A 23,356-nucleotide genomic window follows, 5' to 3' on the forward strand; every position below is an offset into this window, starting at 1 on the left:
CACCCTCTCCTAACCTGATGGAGGGGGAGAAGAAGAGAAAGAGCCCGTGGCCTTCGTGGTCAGTTCCTTGGAAGCCCCTTCCTCGGGGCAGCAGAGAGCCTGCCGAGAGGGGCGGCGACTGGGCGGCCCGGGGAGCCCACATCCACGACAACGTCGGGAGGATGCTGCGCCTGGACCACTGCGGACCCCAAAGTTTAAGCGGGTCCAGAAAGCAGCCAGAATGGCCCCCTCCGAGGCCAGGCTGATCCTCCTGGGGAGCCTGGCAAACGCCCTTCTGGGTTCCCGAAAGCGGATTTCTGCAGAGAGCCACCCTTCCCACACGCCCGAGCTAAGACTGGGGAAGGCCCCGTCGTCCACCCAGGGCCAGGTGGGCCGCTGGCCCCCTGCGGCCACGTCCCGGCTCATGCCCGACCAGTTGGACTGCTTGACCCTCGCTGACCCATCTGGCCGAAAGACCCACGCACTGGGTGCGGGCAGACACCAGCCCGGAGCCTCTCCCACTGCCCAGGGGCTTGGCCAAGACCTCTGGTGAGGCCGACCCTGGCAGTGGACCTAGCCCTCCCTCTCGGCCCTTCTGCGTGCTGGCTGACCACAATTTAAAGCTCTCCTGGCTTGGCGCAGGTCCTCCTTTGGCTTGCCCACGCCTCCTGATAATGGAAGACCTCTTCCTGCCTGGCCCTGGCAAGGCCTAGGCCTCTTGGCCAGAGGTTTCCCCTCACTGCAGTAGTCCTGCCCTGTGCAAGGTGCCTCTCACCAGACTGCAATGTCTTCTTAAATAAAGTCTCTCTTTGCTGAGCCTGGATTGGCCTTTTATTTATTTATTTATTTATCTATCTATCTATTTATTTATTTAATTGTCTTTTTTTTAAGATACATAAATCACAAAAAAAAATTGCATTAAAAAATATGAGGGAAGCAGCTGTGGCTCAATCAGTTGGGCTCCCGTCTACCATATGGGAGGCCCTGGGTTTGCGTCCTGGGGCCTCCTTGTGAAGGCAGGCTCACCTGCACACTGCGGAGAGCGACTCACCAAGGTGATGCAACAACAAAAAAGGAGACAAGTAAAAACACAGAAGAGCACGCAGGGAATGGATGCAGAGAGCAGAGAACGAGCAAGTTGCAAAGGGGGGCAATAAAATTTTTAAAAATACAGACACACAGAAGAAAACACACCAAATGGACACAGAGAGTTGACAGCAAACAAGCCACAAAGGGGCGGGGGGGCGGGGTGGGGATAAAAAAAATATATAAGAGGTTCCCACATACCCCACCCCATTCCCACATTAACAACCTCCCTTATCATGTGGCACATCCACTGCATTTGGTGAGTGCATTTTGCAGCACCGCTGCTTTGCATGGATGATAGTTCACATTGTAGTGGATTGACTTTTTATCTGACAAAAGAAACCAACTCCTGGGCCACATGTCATGGACCTCACGTCCTCATGTCTCCTGCTTTGCTTTTTCTAGATTCAAAGAGCTGAGCGCCTAATTGTTCACAGAAGGAATACCCCTATGTACAACTGAACAGAGTCTAAGAGACAGATAAGGTAGATACAACCCCAGGTATTGGTTCTTTTGAGGGATAAAGAGACCCACGGGTTCTATGGTCATGGCAGAAGGGGTTCACTGCCATGACAGATAGCCCTTCTTTGGACCTGGTGTTTCTGCGTGATGGAATTGGACTCAGAGGGGATCTCTTTTCACAAGACTTGCATGCTACTTTATTGGAATTGTAGTCGGTGCAGGGTTTAAGATATATGTAGGGAATTTGAATCTCTGGACTGATCATATGACACCCAGGCCCAGAGCCTCAACAGACTTCAGCTCCTACACTTTGATTTATTGGACTTACTCCACTCAGCTAACATGGAGTTGAAGAAGGTCAACCACCACAACATGGAGCCTAGAGTGTCTACAACTGGAAGCGGGAGGAGTGCATCCAGTACCCATATGGAATCTAAGCCCTCACTTGACATAGATGTGCAATGGACACAACCAATCCAATGTCCACAGAGAAAATGTGGAATGGGTGTGGGAACGGTAGCCATGGTGGCTGCTGGGTGTGGGGAACGGGAGGAAGAGATGAGATGTGGAGGCGTTTTCGGGACGTGGAGTTGTCCTGGATAGTGCTTCACGGACAATTACGGGACATTATAGATCCCCCCAGGACCCACTGGATGGAACGTGAGAGAGTCTGGGCTAGGATGTGGACCATTGACTATGGGGTGCAGTGATGCTCAGAGATGAACTTACCAGGTGCAATGGATGTGTCATGATGATGGGTGAGAGTGTTGCTGTGGGGGGAGTGGGGGGCGGGGGCGGTGGGGTTGAATGGGACCTCATATTTTTCATAATGTAATTTAAAAAAATAAATAAATAATTAAAAAAAAAAAAAAAAAAAACCTCTGGGGCTTCCTGGGAGGTTTTTAAACCTGAAGGTGGCTGTGTATTGGGTCCTGTCTCTTGGCTGGCAAGCCCCCAGTTCTGCTTTGTGCAGTGTTGGAGCTGGCCTCTGGGTGTACAGCACTGGCCTGCTCTGTCACGGGGCAGCGACCTCCAAGTGAGCATGCTAGCCTGATGGGGAGGGAGCTGCAGACCTGGGTTTCAAGTTCCTTCCCAGCAGACCTCCCAGCCTCCCCTCCCAGGGGCAGGGGCTGGACCTCCTCCTGGGTACTCCTGAGATCACAGCCTCCCCTGGACAAGGCCACCCGTGCAGCCAGGGGACGTCTCTCTGTGTGCGGCGCTGGCAAGCCAGGGCTTGAGGCCTGGCATCACGGCCTTCTTCCATTTTCTTTTTTTTAATATATTTTTATTAGAGAAGTTGTGAACTTACAAAACACTCATGCACATGTGTGGAATTCCCATGTGTGGACGCCCCACCCCAGCACCACACTGCTGTAGGACATTTGTTACAGGTTTGGAGATGATGTCATCAGCCTATCACCACTGACTGAGGTCCATAGTGTGTATTTGGCATGTTTCTTCCATACCCTATTATTAACACAGTATATCTTTAAAAAAAATTTTTTTAATTACAATTAATAGATCACAAAGAATGTTATATTAAAAAACATTTAAAAAAACCAAAAAACATAAGAGGTTCCCATATATCATGCTCCCCACTCCCACCATATCATTTTTATAAATTGTATTTTTTTGAAGATATATACATCACACAAAAACTTTTACACTAAAAAATATGAGGTTCCTGTATACCTCCTACCCTCCCCCCCACCCCACTCCTCCCACACCAACCACCTCCCTCATCATTGCAGCACATGCGTTGCACTCAGTGAACACACGCGTTGCACTCAGTGAACACAATTTAGAGCACTACTGCACCACATGGATTATAGTTTACATTGTAGTTCACACTCTCCCCCAGTCCATTCAGTGGGTTATGGCAGGATATATAATGCCCAGCCTCTGTCCCTGCAATATCATTTATAACAACTCAGAGTCCCAGAAATGCCCCCACATTTCATCTCTTCTACCCTCTCCCTGCCACTTTCTCTACCTCGATGCTAAAATTTCTTCTATTACTCATCACAGTTGTTTTGTAGTAGAATATCAGTAAGTCCACTCTAGTCCATATTTTATTCCTCCATTCTGTGGACCCTGGGATGGAGATGTCATCTCCACCTCTAGAAACGCAGTATGTCTTTACACTATCCAAGAACCTTCCAGTATGGCTAGCAACTAGAGTACACAGGTTACCTTAATTGTGTTTTTCCATGCCTCTCCCCATTCCCACCACTCTGCAGTCCTGATGTCCACATATTGTAGGTCATAGAAGGACATCCTCATACTTGTCAGCCTTCTTCTTGAAGGATTATGCAGTCCAGTTCGCCCTCCCGTGAGCTGGGCTATGTGTGTAAATGTGAAGGAACACCCCTGGGGCCAGCATGTGGCGTGTGCTCAGCAAGTGTCTTCTGAGATGGCCAGGACAAAGCGCTCCCATCCCCAGCGGCCAGGACATGTTCCCACAAGTGAGCATCTCTTAATTGATTCCTGAAAGAAAGTGCATTCCTCCAGAACCGCCTTTAAAAATCATATTCAAAGGGAAATTAACAGACTTGTCCAAGGGGGATAGAAATGGCTTGCAGAACAAAAGGCAAGAAAATTTGAAAGAATAGGTTCTTCCAGCCCAATTTAACTGATATTTGGGTATCTTTTGGAGCCAGCTATTTAGGCAGCATTTTCCCTGAGTCAAGGAAAAACTCCTGGCATCCAAAGGGCACTTCACAGACAGAATCTGCCACATTGGTCTAGCAAGTCCCTATAAAAAGCAACATGAGTCAAAAGCACTGCCTGCGCTGCCACCAGACAATGAAAATGAAGCTCTCTTTGCTGCCTGCCCTGCCAGCTACAGCCTGGTCATGGTGACTCTTGCTGGAATCCTCAAAATTCTCTCTCCTGGCAGGAATATTCCAATGCCTTCAATTGTATCCTTACAAGCAAGGCTCAGAAATCCCTTCTTTAATAGACTTATCTCAGCTTAATCCGATGTGGAGGATTTTATGTCTTCTAATAATTGCAGACACCTGAGCCAAAGGCACAGCATGCTGTTGAGTTAGATTTGCAGGAGTAACTATCCCACACCAACTGAGACTGTCGTTTGCAAAGCACAAAAGCCTTGAGAGTAGCTGCCTGTTTGAGCAACGGTAATGCATGAGGGAGAACCAGAGGTCAGCGCTGGGCATTTCCAGGGTCCTCACTGGCTCAGGGGGCAGACCCCAGGCTACAGAAACCCCAGGGACAGAGGCCGTGTCAGGTTTATCCACCAAGGAAGATCCCAGGGAGGAATGGAGGAGGGAGGGAGGGGAGAAGGAGGAGGGATGAAGGAGGGTGGGAGGAGGAAGGAGAGAAGAGGGAGAGAGTGGAGGAGGCGGGATGGAAAAGAGAGGGAGGGAGAAGGGAGGGAGGGGAGAAGGAGGAGGGACGGAGGAGGGTGGGAGGAAGGAGGAAGGATGGAAGAGAGGGGGAGGAGGGAGGGAGGGAGCCCACAGCCCATGTCCTTTGACCAAGGCCTCGACCCCAGGCAGGTCTCTTTCCATTGGTGGGATGTCCCCAAGCTTGGTCCAGTCCAGGAGAGCTCTCAGCCAGCTGCCAGCACCACCTGACATCCAGGCGTGAGCCTACCTAACATCTAGCGCCATCATGCCTTGGGAGGATGGCTGCCCTGGCCAGCGTCTGCCTGCCGCTGCCTGAGATGACCCAGCAAAACCCTCCCAGCTGAGCCCCCACAGTCTGCGGGAGATGATGATAAGGAGGGCCCTGGGCCTACACGGAAGGATGCTCTGCGCTCAAGGTGGAGGTCCGAGCAGCGGCCGGCATTCCGCTCCCCGCTTGCCATGCACACCGGTCAGACGCTCTGCTGGGTGGGATGCAGTGTTAAGAAACCACCACAGCCATTTGTGGGATCAGGATTCTGGTCTGGAAAGGCCAGGCCGGGCCACGGCCTGTCCACCCTCGGGGCCCAGGGACATAGAACAGGCTCATTGCTCTGCTGTGGGAGGGGGTCAGAAGGGGCTTTGCTCCTTGCTGCCTTTCAGGGATCCAGACAGGGACAAGCTCTGTTTTCTGGAACCCTTGGCCTGCTCAGCTGTCAAGAGAGGGCGTGATTGTCAGTCAGCACAGGGTTCTCCATGGCCTTAGCCTGATAGTGACCCATGGCCCGTCCTCCCACAGGCCCCTGCCCAGAGCTGGCCACACAGCTGCACCCGATTCCATGGGGGCTGGAAGTACTGTCCTTGGATGGAAAGGAGAACCGATGCTGGCAAGTGCCCTGAAGTCTTCCTCTATTTCAGCCACTTTACGAGGGCGAAGGCCAAGCTGGGGTGCCCAGGAGCCCAGCTTGTGGACACAGCAATTTCATTACAGCAGCTCCACAGGAGAACTGGCGCATCTGACTCCAAGGACGCAGGGCTTCCCAGGACAACCTGCACACACTTTTTTGATAGCACAGTGTGGCTGGGGCATGACAAAAATCACAGGTGGGGCAGTCTGGTGCCCACAGCAGAACCCTGGCAGAGAGGAAGGGCCTCTGTCAGGAGGCATAAGTTGAGGCTTATCTTTTCCAAAGAATAGAAGGAAATGCTCTAGGCTGCAGGTGGCACTAAAGACCCTCCACTTGAATGCTGCGGCGGTCCCTTGGTAGCTTTGCCAGTTGCAAGGTTTTTGTGTGTTTTTTTCTCACCTGCAGCCTGCTGGGGTTTTCTATTGGCAGAAATGCCCCTCGTAAGCCTTTGAGGGGTCCTGGAGTCCCCCGAACTGACTCAGAGATGCATGAGGCCGATGTCCCAGAGCAGAGTATGGTGGCAGGGAGGGGGATGGACGCTGGACAGTGGGTCCCCCCGAACACGGGGTCAGAGACCCCTGCCCAAGTTCAACGGTGCTGGGCGGGGGAGTGGGAGGGCAGTTTTGCAATGTTCTCCACACAGGGGCAAGGGGTAGTGGGAAAGAGGAGGTGTTCTTCAAAGCTAAGATGCCAGCACCCCTTTGGGTCATCTTTAATCTTCTTAAGCCAAGCTACAGAGTGCTGCCAGCAAGAGCCCAGTGTCCCTGGAGCTCCTGTTTCCCTTTTGACGTGGGCTGATGTGGGGTCCCACTGTCCATGCTGGTCCAATGATCCCCAGCCCTTGAAATACCCTGGGGTCTCCCCCAGCTCCTCGGATGGCCAGAATGGATTTGGGGGAGCTCTGCCTGGAGGGAAGCCAGCTCCCAGGTTCTTGGTGAGCCTGGAATGGGGATAAGTCTGACAGGGTTGCTGAGCAGCACTGGGTGCTAGGAGGCAAGGAGGAGCAGACAGTGGGCTGGGCTGGGGAAGGAGCAGGGCAAGGGAGGAGCCCGAGAGGGAGCTGGCGGGGGAGGAGGGGGCAGGAAAGGGCAAGAGCTGGTGATGGAGCCAGCAGGGTCCATTCCCAAGCCCACTGAACAACCAGGGGTCCCATGAGCCTCAGTTTTCCCCACTGAGAGTGGACTTGGGGGCGCTGATCTATCACAGAGTCTGCTGCAGGAGTCAGATAACAGGGCTGCCCTCATGCCACTTCCGCAAACCCACTTCTCCATGGAGATCGGCAGAGGAGCCTGCAAGAAGCAGTCACTCTGTGTAGTGAAAACCACACACTCAGGGGCTTCCAGATGCACGACTCTTCTCTCCCGGTTTGGGAGGTTGGAAGTCCACGCTGGGCCTCAGCCACAGTGACCAAGGGGCCGGCAGCAGCCTGCCTTACTGCAGGCTCCTGGGGCGGCTCCTCTACCTGCTCCACCTCCCAGAGGCGCCCTCATCCCCCCTCCACCTGCCAAGCCAGCCACGCTTGGTCCTCCGCTGTCCTCCCCAGGTCATAGCTGGCTCTGGCCCAAGTCCGGGAAGGTTCCCTGCTTTGAAGGCCCCCTGCCTAGTCCAGGATAACCGGCCACCCCACTAGCTTAGTGACATCTGCCAAGTTCCAGAGAGCCATGAGCCTTCATCACGGTGAGATCCATGAATAGAATATAAATATTACAGCAGCCGCCACTCACTCTTAGGCTGACTGTGTGCTCACAAGCTGTGGCTGTGCAAGGTCCCGGGACAGAGTCAGGAAAAGTGATGAGGCTTAGGGAGCAGCTGAGAGGAAGTAGAGGCACTGCTGAGAGAGCTGAGTTGGGCAAACCTCAGCCCCGATACTTGCTGTAGGGATTTTACAGCTGCTTCTGAATGAACAGAGGGCTCCAAGAGGGCCCCAGGGCCAGGTGATGCTGCGCCCAGCCCTGGGTGACCTTGTCCGTGACCCCAACCTCAGTTTCCCCATCTCTGATACACAGGGATGACTCAGTCATCCATAGCATTTTGGGAGGAGCCAGCATGACCAGGCGTGTGGCACCTGGAATGGGCAACCAGGTGTCCAGGTCCGCAGGTCCAGGCTCTCTCTCTGCCCTGGAGGAATTGATTTCTCGTGTCCCTGAGAGGGAACTGAAGGACTCTTGGATCCTTCCTTAACTCTCGCTCACCCTCTCCTCCTCAACATCCACCAACAGCGAAAAGCCGCATCACAACAGTGAGGCACAGGTGTGACTCTGCAGGAATGAGACACTGTTCCTGCTGGCAGGGATGGGAGCACCATTTTCTGCCACACAGTCATTAGTTAAGGTTGGAACAACTGGCCAGGGAAAGTTATGTTTCGTAACGTTTTTTGTTAACAAACTGCTGCCTCCCTGTCAGGTTGGAGGCGCACGGAAAGGTGCTTGCAGTCTTTGTCATCTTCTATTCGTCTTAGGAGCCACACCATGTGAACACACCCCAGCCTTCCCACTCGGTCTCCTGCCACCAGCACCCCTGCAGCCCTTTACCCTGTGCAGCCTTCAGCTTTCACTGCACCATGCGCCTCATCCTGGGCTGCCGAATGTTCAGTACTCTGGGGCTCTGGGTCACAGATGGATCTGGATGGTCTGTGTTCAGATCCTGCTCTGCCTTTTCCCAGCTGATTACACATTATGTAATCTCTCTGAGCCTCAGTTTCCTCATCTGTAAAATGGGGGTGGTAACAGCTTCTGCTGCATTGGTCATCCTGAGTATTGCCACCTGTTCCAGGTGCTGAGCACGCACCCATAAATGTCAGCTGATCCCAACATCGCTACTACTATATTAGTATTAATACAACCAGGCACCAAGAGCATTCATGTGCTGGCACTGAAACTCTCTCCAACCTGTCCTCTTTTCTCCCCGTCAATGTATTTCATCTCTCTCCTTGAGTATTGCACACATCTTCTTACTGGCCTACCAGTAGAATATGCGGACTCCTAGCAAGAAGAGCCCAAACTCATTTATACACCATTCAAGGCCCTGATATTCGACCCCATCTGACTCTGATCACTTCACCCCACAGCCCTGTGGGCCAAGTTCCCTGAAATGCTCATGGTTTCCCAGAGAGACAATATTCAGTCCCTGTGTCTTGGCACATGCTGTTCCCTGAACCCCCAATGCTTATCCAACTTTTCCTTGATTACCAGTAACAACCTCTGTGAAGGGTCCCAATCTTGGCTGAGCTAATAGCCACCTACTCTGTGCTCAGAAAGAAAAAAGACCAGAGAAAACAAGAGCCATAAAGACTGCAGGACAAAACAAGGCTTGCCGGTGCCATTTGAGTAATCACCATACTACTGTGAATGCTGTATGGATGAATGGACAGAGGGACAGAGGGAGGGGGGTGGGGTACATGGCTGTGTAGATGGACAGATGTCCATATTCTTGACCAGCTCCCCAGCTCCTCCAGGCCAGGGGGCCCGACTACCTTATCCCTCAAGGCATGTCCAACTCCAGTTTTCCAAGACGGAAAACAAAACACCTTTTCAAGGACTTCTGATTCCCCAGGTACTGAGGTGTGTCCGTGGGCAAGGTAAACTTTACTAAACCTCTAGAGATGCATCCAGAGGCAGGGCCATCGACCACAGCCTGAGCCTCTCTTCTCAGGCTATCATTCAGCAGATTCCAAATTGGACTTCCATCTGCAGTCCCAGAATGGGCCCTAAACACTCCAGAAAGCTGATTCCTCAGCTCATCCAGCACACAGGCCATCCAGCCCATGCCTGTTCCCTGCATCTACAACTGGCAGAGCCCAAGGCAGAGTATCACCTTTTCCTTACAAGAGAAAACAAACCAAAAAATAAAGACAACAAACAAGCAGCCCAGTAGAGCCAGCTAAAAAGAGCCCAGGCCAGCTTTGCCCACCGCATTTCACAGCACAAAGCCTGCCCCGAAGTGACACTTGAGCAATGGGACCTTGATGCTATCTGGCCACAGAGAGGAAAGAAAGGAAGTTGCAAAGCCCAGAAGATGCTCTTGCCAACAAGCCATTTTCTGATTCAGAGAGGTGCGATGGAGAGGCATTTCTTACTTTAACTTCTGCTGATTTCCTCTATCTGGGGACCTGGGGATTGGAGAACAAAGGCCGCTGGGAGCCATCAAAACAACAGGAAAACTCTGTCCCCAGGGATTCTGACAAATCCTCGGGCACCACTTTTCTCAGGCAGAGAAAGTGGTTTTAAAGGCTCAATAAAGTGCATTTTGTTGTTACAGAAAAGCAATACAATTTTTTTGCTATTGCTACTGCTACTGCAATGAAAAATTGATTCTTAAAAAAAAGAGAAGTCCCAGTTCCATCTCCCCATGATAGGCCAGCTTGAAAGAACACAAGGCACTAGAGAGGGAGGCACAGGGCGCCAGGCAGGGGGTGGCCTTCCCGCACTGGGAGCTGGCTGGCTCTGGCCGGATGAGCCTCCTCCGCTGAGAAAGGGAGTGGGGGACGGGGCGGGTGGCAGGCTGAACGTGGGGCAGGAAAAACTCTCACAACAAGCCAGCTCATTTTTTCAAAGTGATGGAGAGGCAGGGCAAACACACTGACCCGAGCCCACGGGCCCCACCTGAGTGGGAGCTGATGCTGAGAACGCAGTGGGTGTCTCCATGGAAACCCATAGGCCTTGCTGCTCCTGGTCCCGTGAACCCCAGGGCTCACTGCCCACCCCCCCATGGATCCCATAGGTGCCGGCCATTTGCCAGGTTCTTCTCTAACCCTGAGACTAATATCCTAACAGACATAGACTGAGAGTCCTGGTCCTGCTGCAGCCCCAGTCTTGGAGATTAATGAGCAAAGAAAGGTGGCTGCATAGGCACCGTGATTCCTACTTGTCAGAAGAGGGGACCCAGGCTCAAGGACATGGAGGACCCTGCCCAAGGTTGCAGAGCCACTGAGGAGGTGGTGATAGGGACGCTGTGGCCAGGGCACAAATATTCCTCAGCCCCCCAAGATCTTTAAAGTCTGGCTGGTACTGCGATCTAGAGCCCCTACCTGGCAGAGTGGGAAGGCATCCTGCTCACTGCCCAAGACAGACCCATGGCAGTGATGTTCTTCTCAGTGGCTGCCCTGTCCCTGCTTGCACACCCCTCAAGACAGGGAGCTCATTCTCTCCCATGGCAGCCTGTCCATCTCAGAGCATCTGAAGCTGTTAAGAAGTCACTCTAGTTTCCAGCTGACTGCTGCTCAGTTGCCCCATGCAGCTGTCCTCAAGTCCATGGCACAGAACTTCTTCTTGGGGAGCAAGCCAATGGGTCCCAGAGACTTGGTTCAAACCACACCTTGTCGTTTACGGGTGAATGAGGGTAGGTGAATTATTTAGCAACCCTGGGTTGCAGTGTCCCCAACTTGGCTTAGAGGTCACTCTGAGGATGACACATGTTCCTGAGGGCTATCCCATAGAACTGGGTCATAGAAAGGGTGACTCTTTCCTCCCCCCTCGAGGTCCCTCTTATCACAGGAGGCCCCCCTCTCCTCCAGGGAGGGCTTTAGATCTTTTTAAGAATCACGTGGAGTGCCATCGCTATAGTTCAGTCAGAAGGAATACACACCAGTTATTGAACTACTGGGGGAAAAATACCCCAAAGAAAATAAAAACAAAACAGATGCACATTTTGAGGCACTTCACTTTGGTCATTTTTTTCTTTGCACATATATTTTACTTTTGGAGACAGGCGTGTGTATTTTTGGTAACCAGCCTTTTCACTCAAGCATATCCCTGCAGGCTTAAACATTTTTTGGACACACACTTTTAAACCTTTAACAAATTTGTGCTCCCACTGATGCCTCAGGTAATTCACCAGGCCAGTGTTCACATCTCTGCCACACTCTTGTCAACAGGGCCTCACCCAGCGGTTCCCAGAGCTGCACCCTGCTTGACTTGCGCTGGCCACACCCTGCCTGCATCTGTCAGCCCTGCCATGCCGTGTCCCCCATGCTGGCAGCTGAACGACAGGGATTCACTGGCTCGCAATCCCTGTGGTGGATATCTCATGTCACAGCGCTGGCATGGTGGTGCGTTCTCCAAAGTCTACAGTTTCCGGCCATCCCCCACCGCGTGGGCTCTGTGTCCTGACAGGTCCCCTGGGTTTTGTCCACCTCCATCTGCATCCCTTTTCTTAGGAGGGCTTCAGCCCCTCTTGGTGATGCCCCACCTTCCTCCACGTGGGCCTCATTTGGACGAGTCTCACCTGCGAGGTCTCGCTTAGGAGTAGGTATCCACCACCCGACTGGTTAGGACTTGAGCATGTCTCTGTGGATGCTGCAATTCCATGCCCAGTAGCCTCTCCTTGGCTGACCTGCAGGGGAGGGTGCATGGCACATGTCAGAAGAGGGAGGACTTACTAGCCAGGGTCGGGGGGGCAGGCAAAGGGTGGGCAGTGAGAAGGCCCAGCAGGGCACAGATGGGCATGCTGGAAGAAGGGGGCACGTTCTCACTGATGGGAAAAAGGGCGGAGTGGGTGGGGTGGAGGTTCAGCTCCAGGGTCTGCAGCTGGGGGGTGGTTAGCCTGCCTGGGCTCAGCTCACGCAGGACTGACTATAGCCTTCAGAGGCCCTTTGGCCAGGGTGCAGGCCTGAGCCTGCCCAGCTGCTGAGTCCTCCACACAGAGAGCCAAGGAGGTTTTCCAGGAGAGGGAGCCAAAACTCATGCACATGGGAGACCCCAAGCAAACCCCTCTGCCTGCCTATCATCCCAGTGCCCACCCTTCTGTGGAGCCTGGGCGGGCCATTGGAAGAAGCCAGCTCAGAGTCTTTGAGCACCTCTCACTTGTCCCAAGGACTGAACTGACCCTGCTGGGTTTCGCTTGCCGTTTGCATTATTTTAGCTCCCAGCACGCGCAGGCAGGGGAATGGGTGCTGGGGCATGCCTGGTCACCCTTTCTCTTGGAAAACAGGGAGGGATCAGTGGAGGGGGCTGAGAGAGGCCCCACTATACTCCCAGTAAGGCTGTGGAAGAAATTTCTGCCCTGGCTTTGGGTTGCACAGAGTGATTTCTATGATTGCTCCTAAAAATCCTGTACCAGCTTTCACTGGGATTGCCCAAGATATGCCAAACCCTGTTTATGAAAACTGCCTGATTGCATTCCCATCACAGCACTGGCAGATAAGAGCATCATCATCCTAGTATTCAGATGAGGAAACAGGCACAGAGAGGTGCAGCAACTTGCCCAAGGCCATATGGCTGGGCAGCGGCAGAGCTTTCCCAGGGCCTGGCCTGCTCCCATCTTCTGAAAGCACACAGCCCACCCTGGGGACTCAAACCCGACCACATAAAAGGAGTAAACCGTTGTGCCTTTTGAGCAATGCTTGGGCCAAAACAGTGCCCAACAAGCCATATGCCAGGCAGTGAGAGGAGGCTCCCACAGCCCTCTGTGTCGTTGCCATTTGGTGAGGAGGGAGATAATGTTACACGTAAAGGAAAGGCTGTGGGCTTTTTAATTGCCTGCCATTACCTTGTGCAACTGTGCAAAATGACAGTTGGAGTTAGGCTGCTGGTTTGATCTTTCCCTTCATTTTTTTTTTCCATAGGAAAAAGCAAAGGACTTGGACACTCTGGAATTTCAGCCACTGGCTGGCCACATACATCCATGTAAATGAAGGCTCTGAGACTCAGTTTGTTTCCTGAGAAATGCCCAGCTCCAAGAGCGGTCACCACGGTAAGAGGAAATGAACCGCAGAAACGCGTGGGCATTGGACGGCGCTGTCCAGTATTGGCGTATTCCCAAAACTCTAGGGCTCTGCAGCAGTGCTCTGTGGGTGGCTAAAGGGGACACCCATGGACAGGTCTCAGCACACCCTAAGGTGTCTGCAAGTTCGTGGGGCTCTGGCATCTTTAAGGCAAAGGAATCCAGCTGACCCATGAGGGCTGCTCTCCTCCACCTCCTCACGCAGGGCAGGCACAAGCCTGCTCAGACTGACACAGGTAGCTTCATGTGGAGGCTCCTGATGGCCAGAGAAGCCCGCTACACCCAGGCACCCCGGACTGATGATGGGGGTTCCCCCTCCCCCCACCTTCTACAGCCTTGATCTGACCACTCACTCATGGAGACAGGCCCCTCTCAGGGAATTTTACTGGGTTGGGGCTCTGGACTGGGCGCCAGGAAGAGCGGGACTTCCAGTTGAAACGGCCTCTGGCCCCAGCCCCTGAAGCGCCTCCTCCAATGGTCTGGCTCACCGATGCTGGGACAGAGAAAGGGGAGCCTCACTGCAGTATTGAGAGCCAGGAGGGAAATCCTGACAATTGCCACCTTCCGGTCAAATGCAGGAGTGACGTCCATGGAGCTGGGTCCCCCAGAACTGGCCGCCTGAAATGGGGCAACTGGGCCAGGCCAGAATCAGAGGGAGGGGCTGACCCTCTCAGCTCTGGGACCCAGGCCGACCCACCAAGATAGGGACTTGCCCCTCATGCTCCGTTCTGCTTATCTAGACAGTGACAAACATGATAGGAAGTAGGACATAACTGGTAGGGGGCTGCTCATCCTGGGAGGAGGCAGGTGGCACCCCAGGGCAAAGGCATGCAGGGCTCTCAATGTATCACAAATCCCCTAAGACCAGAGAGGAAGAGGCAAGGAGACAAGGCTAGGCATCTGCCTGCAGGGTTTTAAACACCTGGGCAGGCATGGTGCCTTCAGCTAGAGCCATGAAGAAGTTGGAGGGAGTTGATGAGAACCCAAGTGGACAATGAATGAGGCTAAGAAAATCCTCATCTCCTTTTTCAAAGATGGATCAAAAAAGAAATAGGAGAAACCATCCAGCCTGGCCTTTACAAAGAAACACCACAGCTGAACAGAAGGGAGCATTATCTTAAAGACTCAGAAATATCTCTGTAAAGGACTTATCTCAGAGACCTGAAGAAAAGTTCTGGAAACTGACTGACATCTTCAGTAGGATGCAAAGAGATGGCTTTCCATGGAGGCATGAGAAGTCATGAAGACCATAGGCTAGGATGAAACAGTGTTGTCATTTTAGACTGAGAAGACGGCGGAACCATTTGGCAAAGGGGAAGACTGAAAAGAAAATATCAGGATAAGGGTAGAATTAAAACTGTCATTGGGAGACAGTGAAAGGCAAATTAAAAAATGTAGGAAAATGGTCAAAATCTGAAAGAAGGATTTGTGAAACTCTCCCAGAAGGCAGAAGACAAAGATGAATGTTTGCAAATAATGGAAGGAAAAATGGCCATGAAGATGAGAGTACAGACACTCAAAATAAGTGTCCCCAGAATAATTGGAAGAGGGAGAAGATAAGAAACAATGAACAAACCTTGCATATTAAAGCAGCTCAGTACATCCCAGAAGATGCCCGAGAAAGAATCCAAACATCTAGACCTCTCCAAATGGAAATATTTAATTACGAGGAAAAAGAACATATCAGTCAAAAGCAATAAACAGCCAGGTTGGCATAAGGTACCTCTGCAATGCTAAATAGCAGACACCTAGAGCAACCCATTTTCTCTGAGAGAAAAGGCAATGCCTCGAAAATTCAATGTTCAATGAAGTTGTAATTTGGCAGTAATGGTGCCACAGAAAGAAAATTCCAGAATGCGAGGCTATGCTGGCCACTACTCCTGCCAAAGAGATACACTCCAGCCAGGAGAGAGGAACCGAGATTAGTAATTCGAGGTTGTAAAAGACGGGTGTAAAAATCACCATGAGGAATGAAACTGTCCACAGGTTCACAATTGTAGTAAGTACGGTTATAAGACAATGAAAATGTCAAAATACTTGAGCACCAAGATATATGAGGAAAAAGTAAGACTTGAGCAACTCTAATCTGTAATTTGTATTATAGCTATGATACACAGAGGAGGTGGAAGGTATAAAATTCAGTCCCTGGAGTGTCTGTGACTTGCCAGGGAGTCTCAGCAAAGCCGGGACACAGCTGGATTCAAGAAATGTGGGGGATGGATCTGTCTCCAGCAGGAGGAAGGAAAGCCATGAGGACCCGAGAGGAGCACCTACGATGGTTTTCTTGGCTGGGCGCTCCACTTCTCCATGCTCCCCCTCCCTCATGCAGGCCCAAACCCTGTCTTTGAGATCGGGATTGTTTTGAGGTTCTGCAGCAGGAATGCAGACCTAGGGTGATGCATTTGAGCCAGATGCCCATTTGAGCCAGAAGGATCCCACAGGGTGGAATTCCAGGAGACCCCCAAGCATTCATAGCCTATGACATTCCATCTGCTGAGAAGACAGGGCACCAAGGGGACATTATATTCTACAGCTTTACACAGCTGGCTCAGATCATCCCTCCCTCCCTTGCTACCTCCAGTCCACCCAACAAAGCAGTTTTGAGAACATGTAACATACCAGATGAGAAGGGTGTGAGTTCTTAGCTGGCAGTGTAGGGGTGCATGGAAAGACGATGTAGCACCAAGAATCAGAGCAAAACCCCCACAAGTTGCACCTCCCCGCGTGTTTTGCCGCATACTTCTTTATTTTGACATCCCCCTGGAACCAAGCATCCAAGTCTATAAACACACCCCACATAATTAGGCTAATGACATCGATAGTGTCAGCTGAACTGGATAATGGGAGCATTTATTTCACTTTGGAAATCTCACATGCAGTCTGCCAGGGCCGCACGATTAGGTGCTCCTGGAACTTTGCCTGTATGTCGGATTTCACTCCCTGCAGATAAGCCCTGCGTGGGTCCAGTTGCTGCAGGGGCAGGGGTGCAGATGCCTGACCTCATGTGTACCATTAAGATCCAGCATGGAGGCATCCTGGTTCCTTGTTCTGTGGAGCAAGACTGGCAGAGAGGCTGACTCGACATTTAGCAAAACCCAACCTTATCCCCGTTTCTGTCACTCTTCGGCCTTGGCGAGTCCCTAACACAGTGCAGAGCCAGGCTGGCCTCCTGTATGATGAAGGGATCCCAAGTTCCTTTCCAGGCTTCCCTGTCTATTCAGTATTTCTGCTTTCAGGCCACCAGCATATGAAAACACACTTTTCTTAAACTTCCTCTTTCAGTTTCCAAAGCATTGACCAGACCAGTAGTAGACACAAACCCAGTTGAAGCAAGAAGTTGTGCCTCCAGGGGTCCCAACTCCATTTTATCCACATGCCTGCCTTACCCCAAGTCAGATGCCAGTGGGATTCCCATTCTCTTGGACTCTTCTTCTTATCCATAATACTTACTACTTTTAAAATACTATTTCATGCAACTGATATGTATGGACTAAGAAACAATATAGGTTCACCACTGTCCTGGGAGCTGTTTCAAAAGAAGATGAAGCTACAATATACATGGTTCTAGTGAGAGCACTTTGCAAAGCATGTCCACACATGTGAGGGCAGTCCTCCATGTGTCGAGCCTCTGGGGGCAGGTCCTATGAATCCTGTTTTAGAGATGAAGAATTAAGACAGGAAGCGATTTGGCTCAAGAGATAGAGCATCTGCCTACCACATGCGAAGTCCAGGGTTCAAACCCAGGGCCTCCTGACCCATGTAGAGCTGGTTCATATGCAGTCTGATATGTGCAAGGAGTGCCCTGCCATGAAGGGGCGTCCCCGTGTAGGGGAGCCCCATGCACAAGGAGTGTGCCCTATAAGGAGAGCTGCCCAGGGTAAAAGAAAGTGAAGCCTGCCCAAGAGTGGTGCTGCACACATGGAGAGCTGACACAACAAGATGATGCAACAAAAAGTCACAGATTCCCAGTGCCACTGATAAGGATACAAGTGGACACAGAAGAACACACAGCAAATGAACACAGAGAAACAGACAATGGTGGGGAGAGTAAGGGGAGAGAAATAAATTAAAAAATAATAAAATACAAAAATAAAACTTAAAAAAAAAAAAGAATTAAGGCAAGGAGGGGTAGAGGCCTGCACATGGGCATAGTATGAGAAGTTCACCAGCCCCACCACCAAGACTTGCTGTGCTTTTCCATAGCTGGGAATGCCAGTGGGCCAGTCTGGAGCTTCCTGGGCTGGGAAGGCCCTGCTTGAAGCATTAAACCTGGGTTCTAACCCTACTTTGCTTCTATATGGCTCTGTTATTTCTGCAAGTTATTTGGGCAGTTCCCCTGTTGGAACACCAGGCTTCTCCTCTAGAAAGTGTAAAGGGGGAATTAGAAGAGTTGGCCCTTAGCCTTGTTGGGGATTGCATCATGGCCCCCACAAAAGGCATTCTGAATCTAAGTTCCTGTGGATGTGAACCCACTGTATAAAGGACCTTTTGAAGATGCCCTTTTTAGTTAAGTTCGATTTGTGGCCAAATTGAATCAGGGTGTGCCTTACTCTGTACCGCTGGAAACCTGACAAGGAGGAGCCAGCAGGTATAGAAGCCAGAAGTCAGAGGAAGCCATGGGGGGTGAAGGACAGCACCATGAAGCAAGAGCTGCCAGCACCAAGTGACCCAGAAAGAAGGACATCCCTGCCTCCAGCTTGAGGTTGGCCTTCCAGTCTTCAAAATCATGGGACAAGAAAATGTTGTTTAAGCCAACCCACTGTGAGGTGTTTGCTCCAGCAGCTTCAGCAAACTAAGACAAAATCATATCCAGAGTAAACTGTCTGCAATACCTGACACTCCCCAAAACTTGCAGCTCTGAACAGACCTTTTAAAGCATGGAAGTGCTTGGGAAGTATTTCAAGCATTAGGAAGCACCTGAGATGGAGTCAGAAACATGAGGAGAGGGTGTGGTCAGACCTTTCCACGACCCCCAAGTCTAACTACGCAGGCAGCATTTGTCCCAGGCTGATCTGGGTGGAGCAATTTCAGTTAGTTTTCTGCAGGAGGGATTTGGCCAGATTGGCCAAGTCTGTAGGAAAGTAGGAGTATATTGTCTTTATCCTAACCAAAGTTGATTGGCCTCCTAATGTGTGCCAGGTGCCACCCCCTCATGTTCAACAGATGAACCTGGGGTGGGTGGGGAGCTGACTCCTGGATGGCCAAACAGCAGGAAGGCTGCTAAACCAGCTATTGCTATTGCCAATAGAATGGACAGCCTCAGGGAGTTCTTCATCAGAAGAAGCATTCAAGCAGGAGGCTATACTCTCTTACTGAAGAAGGTATTCCCACAGAGGAGGATGTTGGAAGTCATCAGTTTTGCCTTGGTGTCTCCCAGTCTCCATCTTCTGTGTTCCCTTTATATTTAATAATCTCAAAATCATCTAGTTGTCCAACAGTCTGGTAAGGGATATGTGAATTGTGACATACTTGTGATTCATTTAAGCATTTTACACAAGGAGCTGTGGGGGCAGTGTGCTGCAATGACAAGTTCATGGGCTTTGTCATCAGGCGTCCATTGACTTAAAACTGTCTGTGTCCTCCTTACTGAGCTGTGTGACCTTGGGCAATTTGTTTACCATCACTGAACTTAAGGTTCCACCTCTATAATATTGGACATGATACCTTCATTTTGGAGTTTGTCTGTAAATAGCTTAAAATTGTGCTCAGAACATAGAATGCGTCAAACAACAGGTGGCTAAACAAAAAAATGGCTCCATCATAGTTATCTACACAGCAGACTATTTTGAAGCCATTAAAATGGCTACAAACTGTTCCTAACAATGCAGTTAAACAGTTGTATAATGAAAATTTGAGTAGAGAAGTGTCTCAACTACATAAGAAAGATGCAGAGAAAAAAGTTGAGAAGGTCATATATCAAAGCATTAAAAGGCCTTCTCTGGACGATGGATTTACAGATGAGAAACATTTTATTTTTCAGAGTGTAAATTGTCTACAGTTAGCAGGTATTGCCCTGGAGGTAGGGTACAGGGCTCGGCATCTGGGCAGGTATTGTACCAGGAGCCCTACTGGACACAGGAAGGACTGGCTGCTGCTCCCATGGGCACTGAGCATCCAGGAGCTCGGGCAGGGCAGCACCATGGACAGCGCCCAGAGCTCTGCATGGTCTCCAAGGGCCAGGCCTGGACACAGCTGGGTAGGTTCCCCACAGCCCCACAGTGGGGCCCCTCCACCCCGAGCTCAGACCAGCCACACGGAAAACCGCATCGCATTGTTTCTTCAGGATGGGATCTGCTGTGGTCTTCTGAAAGGACACTGCCTCCTTTTGTTTGAACGATATGTTTTTAAAAGTAAGAGTAACATATGCAATAACATGAATCAAAGCCCATCCGCTGAACACCTGCTCCCTAGATGCTTGCCAAACTGGGTCTTACCATTACTGATGTTATTTTAGTGTTTTGAGAAATTAAAAAGGCCCCTGGTTGTTAGATTTGCTTTTCATCAATGGTAACTCTGAGCATCTTTTCATGTGTTTATTCAAGTTTGTGTTTTGCTGAAAATTGCTTTTGCATGCTCTTTCCCCATCTTCCTTGGTAAAAAAGGCTTCTTTTGACTTCTTTAAAATTAAGGAGATATGAAGGTCAAAAGGCCTTTGTGTTAGAATTCGGTTCAATTCTAAGGCCCGCCCTCTCTTGCCCAGATTTTTCTCTGAGCCTCAGTTTCCTCATCTGTAAAATGGGATCTAGTGTGCTCCTCAGAAGGCTGTGGTAAGGATTTGCGATGGGGTCCATAAAACAAAAAACATGCAACCCAAGAGTTTTCGTCAGCTCTCACTCCTCCACCGTCCTGCACCTTGTAACGCTTTGATCAACGTGATGCCCCCAGGGCTCAAGGCCCACGCTCTTGCCAGGCCTGACTTCTTCCCCAGATGTGGTCCCAACTCCTCTCACACACCACCAATCCCACAGTCCCTGCCATTCACAATCCGCAGCAGCAGGAGAAGAGATTTCCTTTTGTCAGTGTTTAGTGGTTGCTGGTTGTTTGCTAGCCTCATGGTAACAGCAGCTACATGTTTTTCTGAAGGAACCAAGAAGTCGCTTCAGGTTTGGCTCAGCAGCAGCCCAACACAGACCAAGGATCTGGGGCCTTCATGCCATCCCAAGATCTGAGTGGGGCATGTTTTTGAAGGATGTGCAGTGTTCAACCATAGTGTGACAAAACTGACAAGAAGGAAGCACATGCACTCAGCGAGAGCAGCATGCTTGTCTCCAAGAGATGTTTCATTTTGAAGAGGTGGCACCAGCCTCTGCTGAAAGTGCTAGTTCCCCTGCTGCAGCCAGCCAGGAATCACAGTAGGCTTGATTCAGGTCGAAGCTTCTTTTATTCTTGTAAGACTTTCATGATGCCTTCTTACCAAGGGTACCCATGCTGGAATTTCCAGGAAGAAATAAATTTCTTAATGCGATTTCCCCAAATGAAGCAACATATTGTATGCGACAGATGAATTCTGACTCTAAGCTCTTAAGTCCTCTGGATTTCCCAGAGTCGTGTTATCAGTCAGCCACATCAAACCCTGGCATCTCTGTTGAGTGAACTGGAGCCCGGGCAACTACGGATCAGTTCTGCATGAAAGACGGTAATACTGCCGAAGGTGTCACTCATGAGGGTGGAATCAGTGACCAGACACCAGGTTTTGTCATTGATGCCACACTTTTCAATCCTTGTGGGTATTCGATGAATGGAATGAAATTAGACAGAACTTATCGGGCTATTTGCACCACTCCAGAAGCAGAATTTTCTTACTTTAGTTTTGAAACAAACTTAAATCAGACCTCTCATGACAACCTGATCAGGAAAGTTGTGGAAGTCTTCAAGCCAGGAAAATTCATGACCACCTTGTTTGTAAATCAGGGTTCTAAATGTCACGCTGTGCTTTCTTCACCCCAGAAGATAGAAGATTTGAAACTTCTTGATTGCCAGAGGGCTATGTTTGATGATTACAACTTTGTTTTTACCAACTTGGCTAAGAACCAGCAACAACAGTGGAGCTGATTAAGAAAAGGAAGAAGAACCAAAAAAAAGAACACACATAGGGGAAGGTGGTGGCTGCTTTCTAGAGAGTGACACAGGGGCCATGCTTTCCATAACCACCACCATGGAATTGTAGGACATCCTAGTCGTAACCATAGTGTAATCTCTTGGAATTGTTGTATGCAGTATTATTTCAGGGACTAAGATACCTTGCATGAATGCTCTATACCACTTGTAGCAGTTGGAAGTTATTTGTGGGTCCCAGAAAAGATCATGCTCTTGGACCTAATCCATTCTCGAGGGTGTAGGATCCTTTGATTAGAATAGATTGTGTGTGTGTGGGGGGGTGTTGATTGGATTTTTCAGTGAGGTGTGAACTAGCGTGGATCTTAGTCTTCCTGCTGGAGTCCTTTATAAATGGGAGAATTATGCAGGGACACACAGAAAAAAAAGTGGCAGAGAATCCCCAGGAGGCTGAGGGAGGTGCCAGGGCTGGAGGCTGGACTCAGCAGAGCACAGAGGATGGAGAGAGCATCCCGAGAGGCTGAGAGATGGGCCTGGAGGGGAGGGGAGAGATGAGGCCTCTCCTGATCACCCACAGCAGAAGGCAGGAGAAAGGAAGCCTAGAGGAGAAGGCAGAGACCCTGCCTGGAGAGCCGCCACGGTGGGGAGGCCAGGCTTGCCAGTAGCTGGCCTTGGTGAGATGGTATCTCTGCTGGTGCCCTGTCTTGGACACCCAAGACATTCTCCCAGCCTCAGAACTATACACCTCTAACCTCATAAATGCCCATTAAAAAGACCAACCCAGTTCTGGTATGTTGCTCCCAGAAGCTGTGAGCAAACTAAAACACCACTCTTGCTATGAAATTGAAATTCACGTAGGAAAACCCTTTTACTAGACAAAACTTTACAGCACTTGTGAAAACAATTCAATTTGGTTTATGCACAGTTTAATATTTCTCTCTCCCAGAATCATTCAAAATTCCCCACAGCCGAGGCTTCCATCCTCACTAGGTGTTGACCTCAGCCTAATAGTCTGGGCCTGTTTTATTAAATTGCTGCCTGGATTTTACATCCACTTACCTCCAGTTTCTAGAATATATTCTCCACTAATGTTATTGAAACCAATTTCTACTTCATACAGATGGATTTTGCAACAGCAATTAAGGTTTTTCTTCCATGAAAAGAGTATTGTTTTGTCTATTGGTGTGGAAGATGACAAATTAAGCCTATACCTCATTCATCATAAGAGTTGTAGAGCAAGCTGGGTTTTGGTTACACAGCCTGCAGGTGAAGCAGCAGGTGTCCAGGTGTTCATCAGGTACATCCTTTATAAGCTCACACGTCCACCTGCTGACTCCAAATGTCCTCGGCCCAGTCTCTCTTCCCTGTCTCTGCTCATACCCTTCCTCTGCCTGAAGTCTCATCATCTGCTCCTAACTACCTTCACAGTGGCCTTCTCTTCAGGCAGCTTTCCAGGTTCCTGCCAGGTCAGGTGGAAGGGATCTTTCTCTCCTCTATGATCTTCTAACACTAGATGTGCTGCAGTTTATCTCCCTACTCGAAAGTGAGCTCCCAACACAGGCTGTGTCCCCTTCACCTTTGTGTAACCCATCCTGGCACAGAGCCCTGGCAGAGCAGCAGCTCCTTGAAAGCATTCAGGTGAGAGCCAACCTGGTGCGCAGATGGGACGACAGCCCAGCTCCACGTCTTACTGGCCCTGTTGTCTTGGGGTACTTGAAACAGGCCCTGAAAGATGAGCAGGATTCAGGGGAGCAGAGCAAGGAGAGGGAAAGAGCCAAG

At 50.5% G+C, this 23,356-nt stretch overlaps 1 pseudogene; it reads left to right on the forward strand.

The window, feature by feature from the left end:
- The first annotated feature begins 20,607 nt into the window (after positions 1 to 20,607).
- LOC139438330 (S-adenosylmethionine decarboxylase proenzyme 1-like) lies at positions 20,608 to 21,574 on the forward strand (annotated as a pseudogene).
- Positions 21,575 to 23,356: the final 1,782 nt, after the last annotated feature.

The sequence above is a fragment of the Dasypus novemcinctus genome, chromosome Y (genome assembly GCF_030445035.2).
Source record: "Dasypus novemcinctus isolate mDasNov1 chromosome Y, mDasNov1.1.hap2, whole genome shotgun sequence".
Taxonomy (NCBI): domain Eukaryota; kingdom Metazoa; phylum Chordata; class Mammalia; order Cingulata; family Dasypodidae; genus Dasypus; species Dasypus novemcinctus.